Source organism: Tamandua tetradactyla, chromosome 1 (genome assembly GCF_023851605.1).
Source record: "Tamandua tetradactyla isolate mTamTet1 chromosome 1, mTamTet1.pri, whole genome shotgun sequence".
Taxonomy (NCBI): Eukaryota; Metazoa; Chordata; class Mammalia; order Pilosa; family Myrmecophagidae; genus Tamandua; species Tamandua tetradactyla.
In genome coordinates, this window is record NC_135327.1 from 207,667,433 (window position 1) to 207,680,799 (window position 13,367).

The window sequence follows — 13,367 nt, forward strand, 5'->3', positions numbered from 1 at the left end:
TCTAATTTCCAGGCCCAGTAGAAAGAATTTTAAACTACACCTTCCTCATCTTTCTGTATCCAGCCTTTCCCTCATAGCTGCCTTAGGTGTTTTAGGCTCTGGATATAATAATAGTGAGATAGAAAGAATGCGGTCTGGTCTGTTGAAATTGGTTTTGAAAGTTTTAAATGATGATGGTAGTATTTGAGAGTTCTTAAGCATTTCTTTTCATTGTTTCCAGTTATTAGATTTATTTCACTTAGAGTTGTGACCTGAACAATTGGAAAAGGTCTTTGCCTTTTCTCCAAGGCAGCCCTCTGTTAGCCTTAGGGAAATTCCAAGGACAGTTTATTTCTAATGTCAAGGTCTGTTTATAGTAATTACAAAACCAAGGCTTTGACCGGTGCTGCCTAGAGGCTCCCCTCCCCCCGCCCCGCTCTGGGAAGTATTATTTATATATGTATGTATAAAAGCATGTATTTATCTTTATGCAAGTCAAATAGAGCTCTTTAAGAATTTTTTGTTAACTTGCTATTACCATCTGGAGAAATGAAAACATTGAACAAGCAGACGGATTCAAATAGAAAGTTCGTCACACACACAAAAATCAGAAACACAGAAATATACTTTTGAGAGGGACAAATAAAGGACTGAATCTATCATCTCATCCCATTTCTGCCCTCCTTTACGGAACAACTCTAACTGTAATATTGTGTCCTTTTCTATAGGACCATTTTCAACCAATTTTTTTTCTTGCTTTTAAATCATATTGGGGCCAGATTGTGTTAGGGAAATAAACTTTTTTTTTCTCTCATAGGCTCATAACTAAAAGTTTTCCAGTTTTTCAAAATGTTGCTCAAAGGTTCCCATTTGAAAGAATTGCTGTAATCAGTAACCAAATTAGGAAAATTTGAACAATACAAATGCAATAAGACACCACCTAACAAAGTTAAAGATACTTAATTTTATTTATTATATATTTAAGTAATATGCCAGTTAATAACTAGACTGAACACACCTATTAACAATTAAACACTTACTGTACTCAACACAACAGTTAACAATTAAACAGGCATTAAATACTTAACTATACTCAAGTAACAAACCAGTTAACAGTTAAACAGGCATACTTACTTTCATTAAATACCAACTAATTTTTGGATGACTTATTTTCCAGGAGTATATTCAACAAACTTAGGGCAAGGTCTTAAACCCTGACAGAATGGTACCCAAGAAACAGAAAGGTGTAGAGGTCAGAGCAAGGGAGATGGTTCTGGAAGTGGGACCCAAAGCTTCAAGCCCAGGTCAAGGGGACTTGAACCACTATGCTAACTGCCTGATCCACTTTTACCTTGATGACCCACTCACCCAATAAGATGTCTGAACTCGGAACTGGCAACGGTTTCTCTGTTTAAAGCTTTTTAAGGTGAGAAAAGGGTCTGGTGTGCCAGCAGAACAGGAAAAAACCCAATTGCCAAGCCTCTTGACTTAAGAATGTTCGGCAGCCACAAAAGGCTAAGTTACTGCATTTACCTATCCTACTGGGGTTCTAGAAACTTGGGCAGAGGACCCCTTGCTTCTGAGGACCTTTTGTTCCATCTGAGTCCCCAAACTGACACTGGAAAAAGGCAATGGATTCTCTTCCCACGCGCTCAGATGACCAATTCCTGAGACGCTGGGGTTTCAAAGAGAAAGGTTTTATTGTTAGGTGGGAAGCAGGAGATCAGCTGGCCTATTGCCCTAAAAATCTGTCTCCCTGAGTGCAGGGAGACCAACGGTTTTAAGGATTCAAACAAGGAGATGGATTCATTACCATTTTAATAGCAAGTACAAGTAGAAAGGAGGGGAGATGGGTTTATTACCACCTCAATAGCAAGTATAGGCCTGAACAATTTACAAATGTAAAGGAGGGCACCTGTGCTAGAATCAACATACTGGTTAGTTCTGAGCTCATTCCAGTTCCTCCATTAGCATTAGGGGGTTGCCCTTGGGATTACAAGTTTCTAAATTAAACAAACAAACAAGCAAAAAAAAAAAAAAAAATGGATAAAGGGCATATAAGTGAGAGTCAGTGACCAGGTTTTTACAATCACAAGGTCCTTATATGAAAGCTATGCAATCATTGTCAGAGAGCAAGGAAGCTAGATGACAGTTCAGAGATTTCTAATAGACCAGAAAGTAAAAAGGAATTATCTATATAATGATTCAGTAATTATAATCACCCCCTAAATCCTAAATTCTTGGTTACATTTCTGTACTCCATGGATTTGAAAGAGCTTTTCCAGACTGCCTGATTTACTGCAAAATCTAAAAGAGCTTAATATACTTTTTGCTTTAAGTTGTAGCAGGAACTAAAGGAAATACTATCCTCTTAATTGGAAAAACTTGAAACACCAATTTTTTTCTGTTGTTGTTGTTTTAATATAAAACTTTGAAAACCATAGCAAGTAGGAAAATGTGATAGGCTGTTTGGAACCTCAGGCCTTGATTTTTCTCTCTTAATCTTGTCTGGCTATTGCTGGCAAGCTGAGAATTCTCTCCTCCCCCACTCTCTTCCCCTTTAATATGTTTCTTCTTGATATAAATTGTGCTTACCAAGTTGTACCATGAAGAAGGGGAGGACACACACATGGTTTCTGGGAGAGAGGAGGCTCCAGGTCACTCTTTCTGTTCTGTCCTACACACAGGAAATATCTTTATGCAATAGATCTGGGAGCTGAGTCCTGCTGACTGTTCTGCTCATGAAGTGTTAATGACCTCATGAACTTTCAGACTGAAAAAAATTAGACATGCACCAACTCCTACAACTAAATGTAATGGCAGCCTGGAGTTTGGCACCCCAAACTACATGGTTATGTTATCAGATGGGGCACTCCCCATCTAAGTGCCAAAGGCTGTATCCGTAGTGAAGAGGCACCAAGGAACATAGTTTGATTCAGAAAATCCTGAACATCTAATTTCGTTTAGCCTAAAATGACAAGAACTCAAGAAGGCTCCAACTCGACCTCTTCCATCTGAACTCCAGAACCTGTTGAGATGGACCCGCAGCTTTGTATGGCCAACAGGAAGGGTCCTTTGAGGAATGGGGAGTATTACTTGGAGCTGAGAGTAAAGAGAAGACTTTATAGGGACTATTTATTTGGGAGGTGGAGGCAAGGAAGGTGATGGAATGAAGTTATAATGTAGACAAATATTGAAATAAAAGCTTGACATTTCCAAGATTCTGATATTTATATTTCTGGCTTGTCTGTACCTTGAGATATTTTCCACATTTTGTTACTTTAAAGTCTGTCATTTTGTGAAGGGAATAAATGCCAAATCAAAATATGACTAAGCCCAAAATCCCAAACCTAACAACCCTTTATAACCGATCATAAACATTTTGTTGGGTGGAAAAGTTGGTCCTTCAAGTGACTCAGGAAAACTTCCTTCTGACAGTCTTCTAATTCTGCCTCTCCTCTCCTTCCCTCTGCACTGCCGTGGTTTAAATACTTGATTTCTTGTATAAATCATTGCATTAGCCTCTTGACTGTGACATTTCCACCCTTATTTTGAAATAATTTTCATTGGATCTTCTGATTACAAAACCAGTACATATTTATTGCCATTAATATGGAAAATATAGAAAAGCCCAAAATGGAAAATAAGTTCCCTTTTCCTTACCACCGAGTAATAAACACTGTTTACTTGTTTGTATAAGCCTTTCTAATGATATGTGTGTGTGTGTCATAAAAGTAGTAGTATACTATACGTATGAAGCTTGGTAGACTGCCTCTTTCACTGTCTACATGATAACCACCATTCTATATCAATAAATATACTTCTGCAAAATATGCACAGCATGCTATTTTATAAGTAAACCATAATTCCTTTTTGTGGGACAATGGCATTTCTATTAAATGTTTAGCTGTTATAAATAATGCTGTGATGAGTATTCTTGTAAATTCATACTTATGAATTACATAAAGTAAATTCCTAGGAGTAAAATTACTGTTTTAAGTTATGCAAGTATTAAAAGTTATTGATGCAACCTGAGTCAATAAGCTTCAGAAAACTTATACTAATTTACACTTAGCCAGTCTTGAGAATCCTGTTTCATTATTCTCAAGAAAATATTCAGTATTATTATACTCTGTAATCTTTACAAATTGAAAAGGAGGAAAAGTATCTCATTGTTCTAATTTTCAGTTTTATGATTGCTGTTGAGAATAAATGTTTTAGACATTTATCTCATATGAATTGCTTATTTACTGATATTCCCATTTTCTTATTGGAATTGGTATTATTTTTTGTTGAGTTCTTTTTCTTTGTATATTGAAAATACTAGCACTTTTTATTATGCAATGAAATTATTTTTCAGGCTATATGTAGGTTAAATGTAGACATCCTTATGCTATTCAAATAAAAGTTTTATGAGGTTAAATTTCTCACTTTTTAATTTTTTTAATTTTCTGTATGCAGAAAATTAACTGAAGTGATAGTTCTAAAATGCACATCTTGTTTTGACACTTGAGTTTGCTTAAAGTCCATCCAGTGCTTCACTGCCCATGAGGTGAAAGGTTGGCAAGGCTCTTTGGCAAGGCTCACCAGGCCCTCTGCAGCCGTGCTATCAGCCTGCAGATCCTGGATGCAATGACTAGGCTTTGCAAACACACCAGTGCCTAGTGCGCTGCCTGGCTCACCTTCGAAACTGAGCAAAGGGTGGCTGAGGTTGGCAGTTTCATCTCTTGCACTTTCTCATACACAGCTATGCTTTAGGCAGTAGGACCACTTAAACCTCCACAAATGTATCTCGTTCTCTCACAGCTCTGTACCTTTACACATACCATTACTTCTACCTAGAGTTCTTCCCCCCCCCTTTTTTTTAAAATAATTTTTTATTAGAGAAGTTGTAGGTTTACAGAAAAATCATACATAAAATACAGAGTTCCCATATACCGCTCTATTGTTAACACTTTGCATTAGTGTGGTACATTTGTTACAAACTAAGGAAAGAACATTTTTATAATTGTACTGTTAACATTTATAATAGTTTATGGCTTACTTTAGAGTTTACTGTGTTGTATAGTCTTATGTTCCCCCTTCATTTTAAAATTGACTTCTAAAATGTATAAAAATACGTATGTTCTTTTTTCAAAAGAAACTTTTTATTGTAGTAGCAAATATACAACTCAAAATTTCCCATTTTAACAACTTTCAAGTATACAATTCAGTAGTATCAATAACATTCAATATGTTATTGATATTGTGCTACCCTCACCAATATTTGTTACCTGTACTTTTTCATCACTGCAAGCAGAAACTCTTCACCCACTGTCATGGTCAAGTTCATGTATCAATTTGGCCAGGTGGTGGTACCCATTTGTCTGGTTGAGCAAGTGCTGGCCTGTCTGTTGCTATGAGGATATTTCATAGAATTAAATCATGACCACCTGGGCTGCATCCACAGCTGATTCCATTTGTAATCAGCCAAGGGGAGTGTCTTCTGCAATGAGTGACATTTAATCCAATCAATGAAAAGCTGGCTGATTACTTGCAGAAACCAAGGAAAACTCAAAGCTTGTAGGCCACAGTACAGGGAAAAGAGAGTGAATGGTGTGGCGTTGAATGCCAGAACTGGTTGAAAGTCTGGTTAGGAAGTAGTTAGACCCAGGCCTCCTCTCCTACCCTCAACGACATTGTAAAAATTTATTCTTGGAAATGTATAATATCCTACTTTACAAAGGTATGGGAAGAATTTCATTCTTTCAAAGTGACGCAGCTACTGGGAAGGGCAATTTGGCAGGATCTATTGGCACTAAAATTTAAACTAGGCATACCTTCTGACTGAGTCATTCCATTTCTAGTATGTGTGCTAGGGAATCATTCACCCCTGTGTTTTTTTCAGTTAGAAAATATACAGTACAGCTGTTGAATAAAGAGACGTTTGAAAGGATAGTAACAATTGTTTCTCTGGTGAGGGCATTTAAATTTTCTTCTTTAAATTTGACTACATTTTTTTGTATTGCTCTAATGGATGTTTTCCTTTAAAAATAAGGGGAAAAGTTTCTCTCTAATTTTTAAAAAAGTATAGGAAGTAGGGCAGTGTGACAGTGGCTCAGTGGCAGAGTTCTCACCTGCCATGCTGGAGACCCAGGTTCGATTCCCCTTGCCTGCCCATGCATAAAAGAAAAAAAAATTTTTTTTTAAAGTATAGGAAGTAGAATGGATAGATGTTGGTGACTATATACATCAAGGAAATATGGAGGGGGGAAGTTTAGGGTAGCTTATAGGTGCTTTTTTTTTTTTTTTTAACTTTTTAGTTTGAAAGAACTTTAGACCTTCAAAAGAAGAGCAAAAATAGTATAGAATTCTCACATACTCAGCTTCCCCTAATTGTTAATATCCCACCTAACCATAGTATAATGATCAAAACTAATAAATCACCATTGGCATACAGATTTTATTTGGATTTCACCAATTTTCCCACTAATGTCCTATTCCTTATCCAGTCCTTATATTTCCTTACCTTGATACTTTTGAAGAGTACTGGTAGGTATTTTCTAGAATGTCCCTTAATTTGTGTTTGTCTGATGTTTTCTCACATTAAGATTGAGATTATGAATCTGGGGGAAGAGTACTACAGAGGCTATGCAAGTATCCTCTTTATAGATATTTAATTATGGATAAGCTATTAATGATGAAGCCACTATTTGAAAGGGAGGAATTAGGAGTTGTTGCAGCATTGAAATGGGATGAGGGAGAATGTTTAATTATGGACATACTTACATACTTAGTTTAGGATGTCTTTGGATCATCCAATTGAAAATGTCTACCAAAAGGTTGGCTATCCAGTTCCAGAATTCAGATAAGAGCTCGAGGCTGGGGGTAAAGAATTAACAGTAACTATGTATTGATGATATCTAAAGCCAGAGAGTGTGTGAGGGGAGAATAAAGGGCTAAAGAGAGGGCACTGGGGACATCAGTGTTTTGAGAAAATGCAGGCAGAAAAAGAGGAGTGATGCTACACACTGAAAGAGAATTACCAGAGACTGAAGGGGAAACCATAAGACGCTGTCATGGAAGGCCGGAGAAAAAAAGACTTTCCAGGACTGAGTGAACAACAGCACTGAATGCGAAATAAATACCAAGTAAGATCAGTATTAATAAGGGGCCATGGGATTTGGTAAGTAAGATGTCACTGGTGAATTTATTTAATGTAATTTCAGTAGAGTAGAAGGAGTATAACCCAGAATTCAGTGGGTAGAAAGGAGAATGGGAATAAGGGACCAATTTTGGACCAATTTTGATGTATAAAAGGTAAGATTTTAGTAACAGTTAGCTCTGTGACCCATTTTGCACTAATCTGCACATTGTGCTCATCTGGCTTTGGTAACATGGCTCACAGTCTTTCTCTCCCTGGCCCCATCTCTCTTACGTCCTGTGTTATTGTGTACATGGGCACAGCTGAACAGATTAATGTGTGACCCAAAGTCTTGTCACACTGTATGTAAGTAAGGCCCATATTTTTATCTGTATCTAAGAGTGTTATCTGCCTTTTTACTTTATGACAGCCGATAAATTTACTCAAAGTAGCCGTTTACTTCTTGATTTCCACTCACCAGACTGATCAATTTACTTTTTACTTTCCAGGAATCCTGAACCTGGCCACTGGTCTTGAAAAATTGCTGTTCTGAGGCACTAATGACCAAACTTCTCTAAAGTATTAAGTTGGAGTACAGCCTGTGTTTAGAAGGGAGCAGAATATAAGATATATTTCTCCTGGAAGGCAACGTTTCCTCAGTTTTATAGGTAAGTACACCAATTCTGTGGTGATTGGTGGCCAGTAAAAATGTATTAAGCATAGAACACTAAATAAAGTTAAGCTGAAGAGTTATATACACTCTGGATAGAATAATTTTTAATCACCTTGACTTCTAAAGAGTCATAGGACAGAATGATAAATTGAGTTAAACTGTATAACAGGAGAGGTGAAAAAAATAAGAGAACTCAAAACAGAAGGGCTTTAAAGAGTTAGTAAAGAAAAGGAGGTGGCATAGAGTCTATGAATGTGAAGGAAAATATCAAAGGAGAACTTCCATTTCATCAGAAATCACTTGAGGTAGGTGAAATATTGTCTATTCATAGGATTCTGACAATAGAGTTTGACAGCAATTGGCAATTCCTGGAGACAGAGACAGATAGCCATAAATTTATTTATATACAGTAAACAATAAATTTATTCAAAGCAAGTCAGGATGTATAAGGATCTCAAGCCTGGATGGAAACATCAGGCTTGAGCAGGTGTGTCTTTCCTGAATCCTAGGACCATAGGAAATACTTTGGTGAGGAATGCACAATTATGTGATATTGTGAACCACTGATTGTATGCTTTGGATGGATAGTATGATATGTGAATATATCTCAGTAAAACTGCTGGGAAAAAAAGTGTTTGGCTACTCTTTTAGTTTGCTAAAGCTGTTGAAATACAATATATCAGAAATAGAATGGCTTTTTTAAAGGCCATTTTTATTAAGTTACAAGTCTATAGCTCTAAGGACTTAAAAATGTCCAAAATAAGGCATCTAGAGAAAGATACCTTGACTCCAGAGAAAGGCTGATGTCTGTCATATGGGAAGGCACGTGGCTGGCATCTGCTGGTGCTTGTTCCCTGTTCCATTGCCTTTATCTTCTGATTCCAGTGGCTTTCTCTTTAGATATCTGCAAGTCCTGACTTAGTTGCTCTGGGGCAATACTCTGGGTCTCATTTCTTAGTTTAGCATCTCATTGAAAGGCACATGGCGATATCTGCTGAGCTCTGGTTCCTGTCTAGCTTCTGTCAGCTCTTAGCATCTCCTGGAGTTTCTGCATTTCCAAACATCTGGAAGCTTAGAAGCTTAGAAGTTTTCTCTGTCTGCATTCCAAGTGTTTCCAGATGTCTGTATCTGCATTTCCACTGTGTTTTTCCAAAATGTCTTGCCTTTTAAAGGACTCCAGTAAACTAATCAAAACCCACCTTGAATGGGAGTAGTCACATCTCCATTTAACCCAAAGGCCACACCAACAATTGTGTGGGTCATGTCTCCATGGAACAACCTAATCAAGAGGTCTCACCCTACAATACTGAATCAGGATTGGAAGAACAAGCCTTTTCTGGGGTACAGGAGTTTCAATCCAGTACAGCTACTACTGCTGACTTTTAGTCAGCATCTGAGCTCCACATTAGAGCATATACGACAGGAGAAAAATTAATTTCTAAGAAAATTAGTAGGATGTTCAGAAGACATGTCAGTTTTAAGAGTTTATTCATTTACATCCCTAACTTTATCAGTGGTTTATTCATTTACATCCCTAACTTTATCATTTCCACCAGTGATTAGCCTTGTATGAAGGACCTTGTGTGACAAAGTCCTTCATACAAGGCTAATCACTGGTGGAAATGATAGGGTTGTATAGAGAAGTGCAGTTAGTTGGAAGAAATCAGAAAAGAAATAAAGCAGCATTCAGTAAAGCAGCTGGCAAAACTAACTCCAAAATTCATGAAGTGAAGAAAGTCTGTCTATTAAAATCAACGCATAAAAATGAAATAATCTTCCAAGTTGCCTTTTGTCTTCTACTCGTGTCTGAACACATCACCTGACAATGCTCTCATCATACATACCATGATTGGATCGCAGAAGCCTTGTAATCAAGTCCCTCATTTTAAAGGTTAGGAAATCGGGCATTCAGGTTAAGAGTTGTGCATAAGGTCACAAAGCCAATTAGTAGTAGATGGAGGTTTAGACTCCAAATCCCCTGTCTCCTGGTCTACTGTCTTTCTTCTGTGTCTAGCTCTGTTCTACTTGGCACTGAATATTCTCTATTTGGCCTGTGAAATTAACCATATCTATTAAATAATGTATTGATTAATTCATTTAATAATGATTTTCTCTGCCACTCTTAGTTCTTGTCATTTGAAACAGTCTACTTAAAAAAAAAAGATGTATTCAACTGACAAAAATCTCCTATACTTTCAGCTATCACTCAGTGTAGCAGAGATTGCTAGCTGCCAATCCCATTTGACATTTTTACTTAGAATTCCCACTCTTTAGCTGGGTGTACGGCCACTTGGAATAAAGACTATCTTTCCCCGACTCTCCTGTAACCATGTGTGGCCATGGGTCTGAATTCTAGCCAGTGAGATATAAATGGGAAGAATCTGTGACAGCTTCTGAAAGATCCTTAAAAGACAGCTGATATATGCTCACTGCCCATTTTTCCACTTCTTCCTCCATTCTGCTGCCTGGAATATTCTTGCCACCTCAGACTTTGAAGACAAGGATTCCACTTTAAGTATAGAGGAACATTAGGCTTGAGGGAACTTGAGTCCCTGAGAATTTCCTGGGGCAGCGGTGATATCAGCCCAGACTGCTCAATGCCTTACTTCTCCAGGTGAGAGAAATTCTCTACTAAGCCATTCTTGTTTTGTATCTGCCACTCACTACCAAACCTTATTCTATTATAAGAATAATATCTTATAATGTTATTATAAGATTATATAATATCTGTTATATTTGCTTGTCAAATACACAGGAACAACAGTCCTTTAACCCCTTAACTTTCTGTTAGTTTCTTCCTGTTTTTATTTTTTCAAGAGATATTTATCTAGCACCTACCTGTGAAGACATTGCAGTGCACAAGACAATCAAGGTCTTTGCTCTCATGGAATTTACATTTTAGTGCTGGAAGATACTATGTAAGAGTGATAGAGAAAAGAATGGAAAAATTCAAGCATGGTCTCAGGGAATTGAATGAGAGCACAAAGTGCACAATTATGTGTCATGGGTGTCCCACATGGAGAAAAGAGAGGGAAAGAGGCAGAAAAAATATTTGAGGAAATAATAGCCTAAAATGTCCCACCTCTTATGAAACACATCAATTTAAAGATCCAAGAAGTGCAATGCGCCCCAAACAGAATAGAGAAAAATTGCCATCCAAGAATGTCAAAATTGCCCTACAAAAATGAAGAAGAGTTTAAAATATTCACAGATAAATAGTAACTCAGATAGTTCATTAATGAGAGACTTGCTCCACAAGAAATACTACAGGCTGATAGGAAAGGACAGCAGAGAGAGATTTAGAGGACAGTGTAGAAATAAAGAATATCAGTAAGGGTAACTAAAGGGGTAAAAAGAGAGAAAAATAAGATATGACATATAGAATCCAAAGGATAAAATAGCTGAAGAAAATTCTGCCTTTACAATAATAATATTGAATATTAATGGATTAAACACCCCGATCAAAGGACAGAGACTGGCAGAATGGACTAAGAAAAACATCAGCCATATATATATGTTCTCTATAAGAGGCTAACTTTACACCAAAGCCCTTTGGTCTAAATAGGTTGAAAGCGAAAGGCTGGAAAAAGATATTCCATGCAAACAGCAAGCAGAAAACAGCAGGGGTGGTTATACTATTATCGACAAAATAGACTTTTAATGTAAAACTGTTAAAAGAGACAAAGAAGGATGCCATATATCAATAAAAGGGGCAATCCACCACGAAGAAATAACAATTATAAATATTTCTGCACCTACACAGTGTGCTAAAAAACACAGGAGGCAAAGAACAGCAACACTGAAAGGAGAAATAGACATCTCTACAGTAATAGTTTGGAGACTTCAATACACCACCCTCATCACTGGATAGAACACTTAGGGGATAAATAAGGAAATAGAGATCTTGAATAATATGATAAATGAACTAGATTTAACAGACATTTACAGAACATTACACCCCACAACAATAGGACATAAATTCTTTTGACGTGCTTATGGAGCATTCTCCAGGATATACCACATGTTGGGTCATAAATAAGGTCTCAATTACTAAAAATTGAAATGATACAAAGCACTATCTCTGACCATAATGGAATGAAGATGGAAATAAATAAAAGGTCTGGAAAACTCACAAATTAATAGAGGCTAGACAACACACTCTTAAAGAACTAGTGGGTCAAAGAAGAAAGTACAAAAGTAAATATTTTGAAGCAACTGAAAATGAAAACAACATATCAAAATTTATGGCATGCAGCAAAAGCAGTGCTGGGGGGGGGATTTTTTTTGCCGTAGAGGCCTATATTAAAAATGAAGAAAGAGCCTAGATAAAAAAATTAACTACTCATATGGGAGGAACTACAGAAAGAACAGCAGATTAACCACGTATCAAACAGAAAGAAAGAAATAACAAAGATTAGAGCAGAAATAAATGAAATTGAGAACAACAAAAAATAAAGCAACAGAGAGAATCATCAAAACCGAAGTTTGTTCTTTGAGAAAATCAATAAAATTGACAGACCCTTAGCTAGATTGACAAAGAGAAATAGAGAGTATAAATAAATAAAAACAGAAAGGGGAGAAGAGAAAGAAAATACATCATAAGAGTTCACCATGAACAACTGTATGCCAACAAATTATACACTTGGATGAAATGAACAACTTTCTAGAAACACGAGTAACCTACACTGACTCTAGAAGAAAAAGAAAACCCTAACAAATCAATCACAAGTAAAGAGATTGAATCAGTCATCAAATACCTCCCAAGAAAGACAAGTCCAGGACTAGATGGCTTCACAGCGAATTTTACCAACTATTCCAAGACAAATCAATATCCATCCTGCTCAAAATTTTCCAAAAAATTGAAGAGGAGTGAATGCTTCCTCATTCATTCTATGAAGCCAACATCACCCTAATATCAAAGCCAGATAAAGATACTGAAAGAAGAGAAAATTATAGACCAATATCACTAATGAATATAGAGAAATCTTCAATGAAATATTGGCAAATTAAATCCAGCAGTTCATTAAAAGAATTCTACAACATAATCAGTCGGTTTTAGTTCAGGTATGCAAGGGTGGTTCAGCACAAGAACATCAATTAATGCAATAACCACAACCACATTAACAAATTGAAGGGGAAATAGCATATGAACATTTTGATTGATGTGGAAAAGGCATTTGATAAAGTCTAACATCCTTTTTGATAAAAATACTTCAAAATAGAAGAATAGAAGGAAACTGCCTCAACATGATAAAGGGAATATATTAAAAACCCACAGCTAATATCATATTCAATATGAAAGACTAAAAGCCTTCCCTCTAAGATCTGGAACAAGACAACAATGTCCACTGTCACATTCAACATTTTGCTGGAAGCTCTAGCTATAGCAATTGAGAAAGACAAAGAAATAAAAAGCATCCAAATTGGAAAAGCAAAAAGTAAAATTTTCACTGTTGCAGATGACATGATCCTACATATAGGAAGTCCTGAAAAATCTACAACAAAGCTACTAGAGCTAATAAATAAGTAAAGAGTTGGGATACAAGATCGGTGAACAAAAATCAGTACCATTTTTACACACTAATAATGAGT

General features: G+C 36.6%; 1 long non-coding RNA gene across 5 annotated transcripts in view; it reads left to right on the forward strand.

The window, feature by feature from the left end:
• Positions 1 to 13,367, forward strand: part of LOC143675576 (uncharacterized) — a 173,647-nt gene that overhangs the window by 96,529 nt on the left and 63,751 nt on the right. For all 5 annotated transcript variants that reach the window (XR_013171661.1, XR_013171658.1, XR_013171659.1 and 2 more), the window contains one exon: positions 7,612 to 7,770. This is a non-coding gene — a long non-coding RNA (uncharacterized LOC143675576). The remainder of the gene's footprint in view (positions 1 to 7,611; positions 7,771 to 13,367) is intronic.